This window comes from Podarcis tiliguerta (genome assembly GCF_965153285.1).
Source record: "Podarcis tiliguerta genome assembly, chromosome: 8".
Lineage (NCBI taxonomy): Eukaryota > Metazoa > Chordata > Lepidosauria > Squamata > Lacertidae > Podarcis > Podarcis tiliguerta.
In genome coordinates, this window is record NC_139541.1 from 20,498,290 (window position 1) to 20,506,507 (window position 8,218).

The 8,218-nt window shown below is 46.9% G+C and overlaps 1 long non-coding RNA gene across 1 annotated transcript; it reads left to right on the forward strand.

The window, feature by feature from the left end:
• On the forward strand, nt 1-2,584 carry LOC310682979. The gene is made up of 2 exons (XR_014514232.1): nt 1-386; nt 2,292-2,584. It is a non-coding gene; the product is annotated as an uncharacterized lncRNA (long non-coding RNA).
• The last annotated feature ends 5,634 nt before the right edge of the window (nt 2,585-8,218 follow it).

Sequence of the window (8,218 nt, forward strand, 5' to 3'; positions counted from 1 at the left end):
CCACTGGCACTCTTGCGACCTGAAACTCACTGTTGTGTCTTTGTCAGCTTGGCCAGCAGATGGAGCACATTTCACAAAATATGGTGAAGTTACAAGTGAGTCACAAGGAACATCGGAAGAGCCTTCTGGATCAGGCCAGTGACCCATTTACACCAGCATCCTGTTCACACAGTGGCCAACCAGATGCCTGAGGGGAACCTGCAAGTAGGACCTGAGCTCAATAGCCCTTTCACCTCCTGTGGTTTCAGAAGCATTGCTGTCTCTGACAGTGGAGGCAGAGTATAGTCATCATGGCTAGTAGCCATGTATAGCCTTCTCCTCCATGAATTTGTCTAATCCTCTTTTAAAACCACCCAAGTTTGTGGCCATCACCACCTCCTGTGCGAGTGAGTTCCGTAGTTTAACTATGTGCTACATGAAGAAGTGTTTTCTTTTTAACTTGCTTCCTCTATCCTCAGGAGGTTTGGGGAAATATATCCCTTTCAGTTTGACATATTTCCGCATCAGTTCATGATTTATTGTCTTATTGTTTTTAGTCAGCATTCCCGCCAGCAATTCTGCAAGTATACACATTTTTGCAAGTGATAGCCCCTAACGTCGTGCAGTTTTGCATATCATTTTCACCAGCATATGCATCTTTGTGAACACTTTCCCTGCAATATATGCACTTAAAAAGGTAAAGGGACCCCTGACCATTAGGTCCAGTCGTGGCCGACTCTGGGGTTGCGGCGCTCATCTCGCTTTATTGGCCGAGAGAGCTGGCGTACAACTTCCGGGTCATGTGGCCAGCATGACTAAGCTGCTTCTGGCAAACCAGAGCAGTGCACGGAAACGCCATTTACCTTCCCGCCGGAGTGGTACCTATTTATCTACTTGCACTTCGTGCTTTTGAACTGCTAGGTTGGCAGGAGCAGGAATCGAGCAATGGGAGCTCACCCCGTCGCGGGGATTCGAACCGCTGACCTTCTGATCGGCAAGTCCTAGGCTCTGTGGTTTAACCCACAGCACCACCCTCACCCCTTAATATATGCACTTATGTGCATGTTAATTTTGCGTCGCAAAATTCAGGCACTTGCAAATCGGTCGGCATTTTAGTGCAAATCTCTTTCAACACTCACATTTTTGCATGCAGTTGTCATGGACAGGCTGGATGCAAAGGACTGGTGGGAGGCACCAGCTGGGGAACCCTGAAGGGAACCCTCAGAGGAAGAAGGCTCCGAAACCAGGAGATTGGTGGTGGGACGATGATGAGTGGTCAGAGGAAGCAGAGGCAGCAAACTGGGAGGAAGAGGTGTCAGAAGCTGAAGGCATAACAAGATTTAGTGAGAGGGAAGAGGCTGGGGCAGAGAGCAGTCCAGCATCAGAGGCAGAAGCAGAGCGGGGTCAAGAGGCAGAGTGGAGGCAGGCTGCTGAAGAAGCCAGGGAGTCTCCCTTTCCTGATGCATCCAACTCCCTTCCTGTCTGGTCTCCCAGAACATGTGGAGAGATGAAGAGGGTGGAGCAAAGAGAGACAAGGCAAACTAGCCTTAGACTGCTGGGGAAGGAACTGGGAGGAGCCTTAGAGAACGGTGGGAAGGCAGGGACCAGTGGCGTAGCGTGGGTTGTCAGCACCCGGGGCAAGGCAAGTGATTTGCGCCCCCTAACCCGTGGATTTGCGCCCCCTAACCCGTGGATTTGCGCCCCCTAACCCTAACCCCCAGATGTTGCGCCCGGTGCGGCCGGCCCCCCCTGACCCCCCACACTACGCCACTGGCAGGGACCTTCAGTCCTTGCAACTGCCTCATTGCAGCAACACCTATTGGGAAGAGTTGCTGTGGTCGCTAGGCCTGCGTTGCATGTGCATTCTGTAGTTGACCTCCTTTGCAATGTTTTAGTTTGAAATCTTTAAGATAACATTTCAGTTTCCTGTTCCTTACGGTGCACCAAATGCATGCTTTATATTTGGCTTTCGTCAGTAATGTTTTGTTCTGGATTGTGTCATTTGATATTTGCACGTGTTGCAAACGGACTTGAGATTCCCCACCCCCCTTAAAATAAAGTGGGGCAGAAATGGAATGAATAATAATAAAACTAGAATACGACGCGTCAAAGGCCCACCATGACAGAAACCATGCAGTGGCAAAGGATGACTTGAGCTCATAAGCTTATCTCGGGTGCAACCAAAGTTGAACAATCTGACTCCTGCACACTCAGCAACTTGGTGGGAAATACCTCAAAACACATGGGCTTCGGTCATGTATAGAAATAGCATTCCTGCATAAGCTGATTTAATCTTTTTTTTTTTTTTGCAGATCATCTAAGTCTGAGTCAGCACCTTTTAACTCTTCTCCTTTTCGCTACCCCTGCCAAACTTGGTAGAAAAATAGACTAAGCAAATCCTTCCTTGGCAGATAAGACCAATTCCTGTCAGCGAGGTTTCGAGACAACTTAAAGGTGTGATATGCTGGCAATGAAATGGTGCGTGTTATCTTGTACTTTTAAATTGAATCTTGTATTTTATAGCTTTGTTAACTGCTTAGAGGTTTTCTTACAAACCAGCGGTATACAAATTTTGTTAATTAAAATACAGTGGTACCTCAGGTTACATACGCTTCAGGTTACATACGCTTCGGGTTACACACTCCGCTAACCTCAAAATAGTGCTTCAGGTTACGAACTTTGCTTCAGGATGAGAACAGAAATCGGGCTCCGGCGGTGCGGCGGCAGCGGGAGTCCCCATTAGCTAAAGTGGTGCTTCAGGTTAAGAACAGTTTCAGGCTAAGTACGGACCTCCGGAACGAGTTAAGTATTTAACCCGAGGTACTACTGTAAATGGTTTTCCCAGTAGTGATGTATGGAAGTGAGAGCTGGACCATAAAGAAGGCTGATCGCCGAAGAATTGACGCTTTTGAATTATTGGTGCTGGAGGAGACTCTTGAGAGTCCCATGGACTGCAAGAAGATCAAACGCATCCATTCTTAAGGAAATCAGCCCTGAGTGCTCACTGGAAGGACAGATCGTGAAGCTGAGGCTCCAATACTTTGGCCACCTCATGAGAAGAGAAGACTCCCTGGAAAAGACCCTCATGTTGGGAAAGATGGAGGGCACAAGGAGAAGGGGACGACAGAGGACAAGATGGTTAGACAGTGTTCTCGAAGCTACAAACATGAATCTGACCAAACTGCGGGTGGCAGTGGAAGACAGGAGTGCCTGGCGTGCTCTGGTCCATGGGGTCACGAAGAGTCGGACACGACTGAACGACTAAACAACAACAACAACAACAACACCACTGTAAATGAATGAATGCGGCTGCACCTGGTGGTGTGATCTGGCTGGAGAAGTGTATTCATGGAATTATAGAACTGTAGAATTGGAAGGGACCCCCCCCCCAAGGATCATCTAGTCCAACCCCCTGAATCGCAGCTAAAGAGTCTCCAACAGGTGGCCACCCAACCACTCTTTAAAAACCTACAATGAGGAGAGTCCACCTCCTTCTGAGGTAGTCCATTCCACTGCCAAACAGCTCTTACTGCCAATATTCATGCCCCACAACCTGATCCATGGCCTGGTCTTGGATTTTAGATTGGGTCCAACCCAGATCCGTCCCTGAATGGATTCAGGGGCAGATCTAGTTTACGTAGAGGTTTAAAAGCCCCAATTAGACATGCAATTAGGAGGGAGCGATGGGAGAAGGAGGACCTTTGACTCTTCCCCCTCCTAACCACACTGCAGAGATCAGGATTGAACCAGGTGGTGAGCTGGTTTATTCCTGATGGGGGCGACTTCCCCAGCTCCTTCCCTGCAAGGGAACGCACTGGCGAAGCAGGTCCCTGTTGGTTCAATCCTGCTCAGCTCGACTGTGCACACACCTGTTCCCCTGGTGGGAACCGGTGTGTTCAGCCAAAGCATAGTGTGGGGCTGCTTGAAAGCCCTTTTGCAAACACCCCTGCCCAGCACTAGAACTTGTGGACACCCAACGAAGTCAAAAGCTGGAAGATTCAGGAGAGATAATAGAAAGGACTTCTTAGTGAACTATGGAACTCACTCCCCCAGGAGGCAGTGATGGTCACCCACATCAATGACAATAATAATAATAACAACAACAACAACAACAACAACAACAACAACAATAATAATAATTTGTTATTTATACCCCACCCATCTGGCTGGGTTTTCTGGGTGGCTTCCAACAGAATATTAAAATACAATAATCTATTAAACATTAAAAGCTTCCCTAAACAGGGCTGCCTTCAGATGTCTTCTAAAAGTCTGGTAGTTGTTTTTCTCTTTGACAGCTGGTGTGAAAGCAGATTAGGCAAATTCATGGAGGACAAGGCTATGAATGGTGGCTATTCTCGGCCTCCACATCTGGAGGCAGCAGTGCTTCTTCATACCAGTTGCTGGAAGCCACAGGTGGACAGGATGTCTAGAGTAGAATGGCCTGATCCAGTAGGCTCGTATTATGTTCTCATCTGCCTTGGTAGCTCAGTTGGTAGGGCATGAGGCTCTGAATCTTAGGGTCGTGGGTTCAAACCCCACATCGGGCAGAAGATTCCTGCCTTGCAGGGGATTGGACAAGATGGCCCTTGTGGTCTCTATGGTTCCATCTCTATGGTTCTATGATACAGCCTGTAAGGTTCAAGAAGAGTCAGACACATACCCCGTTTTGTTAAGATTCACAGTTTATTTATTAATGTGAATACCACTTAATGCCAAAATAGGCTTCTGTGGTTTACAAAGTACAGAGAGGACTCCTATTACGCCAAGGCAGGAAAGCTTTTTCAGCCAGAGGGCCACATCTAAGGGCAACTCTTTAAGGGTGACATGCCAGGTGTGGGCGGGGTCACAAGTAAAAGTAGGAGGAGCAACACGTGTGAATGTTGCCCTCGCAGAGTTTCTGCGCATGCTCACAAGCTCTATCCTCCACCCCGGCTAGCAAGAGATCCTGTTGGATAGTAAGGGCATTATCCAACCAGGGAGGAATGCTGGAAATGAGTGTGAAGCAGCTGAGTAAGGGGTGCATGGCCTGGAGAGATGGAGCGTGTTCTCAGAATACAGTGGTACCTCAGGTTACAGACGCTTCAGGTTACAGACTCCGCTAACCCAGAAATAGTACCTCGGGTTAAGAACTTTGCTTCAGGATGACAACAGAAATCGTGTTCCGGCGGCACGATGGCAGCAGGAGGCCCCATTAGCTAAAGTGGTGCTTCAGGTTAATAACAGTTTCAGGTTAAGAACAGGCCTCCGGAACGAATTAAATACTTAACCTGAGGTACCACTGTAGTTCCAAGAGCCAGATAGAGAGGCCTTGATATACAGTGGTACCATGGGTGTCAAACGCTTCAGGTTACAGACTCCGCTAAGCCAGAAATAGTATCTCGGGTTAAGAACTTTGCTTCAGGATGAGAACAGAAATCGTGTGGCGGTGGCAGGAAGCCCCATTAGCTAAAGTGGTACCTCAGGTTAAGAGCAGTTTCAGGTTAAGAACAGACCTCCAGAATGAATTAAGTTCTTAACTCAGGGTACCACTGTATACACATACACAGTGGAAAGAAATCCCCTAAAGAACACAAGAATACCAACCTGCCACATTGATGGCGTCCTTGGCAACCAAGCTCCAAGAAAGAGAGTGACTCTGAAATTAGAGACTGGAAGTTAGCTGGTCCAAGCCTGCCTGCTGCCAGGAAAGACTGTTTCAAAATCAAGAATCCTTGAGCGACACGGCACCATTGCATGTTGAAATATAATTCATCTGTTTGCATTTTTAAAAAAGTTAAGTCTCCTAAAATATGCTTCCTGCCCCCTATGGACTTTTGTCTAATATACACATTTTTGGGAAACAATGTCCCCTAATATGGTGCATTATTTTCACAAATATATACCTTCTTTTACACACCTGTTTGCCCAGCATGCACTTTTTTATTGCATTGCAAAATCTGAAGCAGGGCAAGCTTTGAAAAAACAACAACTAGCAAGTTTCCACTTGTGTATCAGTTCACAAAGTGCAAATAAGTAAATAAATGTTGGAAGCGCGTAGGTATTCATTTCAGTTATGGGATTTTTTCTTCACACTCATTCTTGAAAAGAAGTCATTGACTGAGTCAGTTTCCTGCCAGTGATAGATCATATTGAAACTGCACATCTACAAAATAATGCTAATAGATAGGTAGATTACAAAATGAGGTGGTTTTTTGTTTGTTTGTTTGTTTACATGTAGCTTCCATCCCTACACATCTCAAAATCCAGGATCCATTTCAGTGGGGTTGGGCTTATCTCTGTTTACACAGGGTTCAATCCTGCTTTGTGCTGCTTTGCCAGGGTGTTCCCTGCCAGGAATGTGCCAACAAAGCAAATCCCTTCCCCTCACCCCACAGATCACCTGGTCACCTGGTGTCATCAGATGCATTGGGGTTCTCCACCCCAATCTAAATGGTTGCTTCTCTTGTTCTTGTGTTGGGAGTAAATGGGCTGTATGAAATGATAGCATGTGATCAGATGGGTAGTATAGAATCCAATAATTGTAGAGTGGGTAGGTACCCCAAGAGTCATCTAGTCCAATCTCTTGTAACCTTAAAGAGTCCCTGTCAATAGTTACAGTACTGGTAATTAGCAAATAGTAGTTAGAGCAGACCCACTGAAATTAATGCCCACAACTAACTTATTTCCGTTTATTTCAACGGGTTAACTTTGAGTAGGACTTAGTTGGGTTGTATCCAATACTAGTCGTCTTCAGAGTAGGTCCATTGGTATGAACAGCCATGACGAACAGGTCCATTGGTTTCTATGGGTCTATTTGGAGTAAAGCATAGTTGGCTACAACCCTATGTCTTCATAGCTTTGACCATCCGAAAGAATGATGTTTCATGTCGCATCAGTTGCCCCAGATTTGTGCTTTTGAATCTACAAGCAGAACCTCAGGCTGGAAGCTTTTCATATAGCCATCTTGCCATGATGAATAGTTGGAAAGTTCAGGACGGACAAAGGAAAGTCCTTCTTCACACAGCACTTGTTCAGCTGTGGAATTCTCTCCCCAAAAGGGCAGCGACACTCACTCTCCTGAATAGCTTGAAAAGAAGGTTAGAAAGATTCCTGGAGGAGAACAAGGCTATCAGCAGCTATGAGCCATCATGGCAATGAATGAGCTACCTTCCACACTGGAGACAGGATGCCTCTGAAAACCAGGTGGGGAGAGTTGCTTTTCACTCAAGTTTTGCATCCAGGCTTCCCATTGAGGCATCTGGCTGTCTACCAAGAGAGAACAGCATGTTGGAGCAGATGGGCCTTTGCCGTGATCCAGAGAGGCTCTTATTATGTTTAATTTTGGCATAAGGGTAAAGGGACCCCTGACCATTAGGTCCAGTCGTGGCCGACTCTGGGGTTGCGGCACTCATCTCACTTTATTGGCTGAGGGAGCCGGCGTACAGCTTCCGGGTCATGTGGCCAGCATGACTAAGCTGCTTCTGGTGAACCAGAGCAGCGCACAGAAATGCCGTTTACCTTCCCGCCCGAGTGGTACCTATTTATCTACTTGCACTTTGATGTGCTTTCGAACTGCTAGGTTGGCAGGAGCTGGGACCGAGCAATGGGAGCTCACCCCATCGCGGGGATTCGAACTGCCAACCTTCTGATCAGCAAGTCCTAGGCTCTGTGGTTTAACCCACAGCGCCACCCGCATCCCTAATTTTTTTTGGGGGGGGGCATGTCGGGTTGCTATTAAAGATACTGGAGTGAGAAAGGGGACAAAAAATGGGCAGGGGGAGGAGCTGCTATGCCTAACATTGGCTCCACCTACTGTGACTCTTGACTACAGCTACCATTCACTGATGTGACCTACATCTCACCAGGTGCAACTGGGATCATCTGCCACTGACCCTTAGGAATCCTTTTTTTCTTTTTTTTGGTGGGGGGAGGGAAGGAAGACCAGAGTGAAAAAGCTTCAAATGAATCAAATGAAGACTATTGGGCACATTCCTTTTTTCTCTTCCTCACACACTCATTGAACCACAAGGGCAAGGAAAGGGTTGTTTGAATAGCCTAGTATTCTTAGGATCAAATTGCATCCGAGGCTAGCAGAAATATTTATTTCTCCTATGGCTGATCCATTATCATACAAGGGTGGACAGGCAGGGATTGTGGGGTGGGGGGGTGAGGAGAGAGATTCCATTTTGTTCAAATGAGGAACTAGCTAATTCACACTTCACAAACTGGCATGTAAATCAGAAGCCACAAATATCTTGTG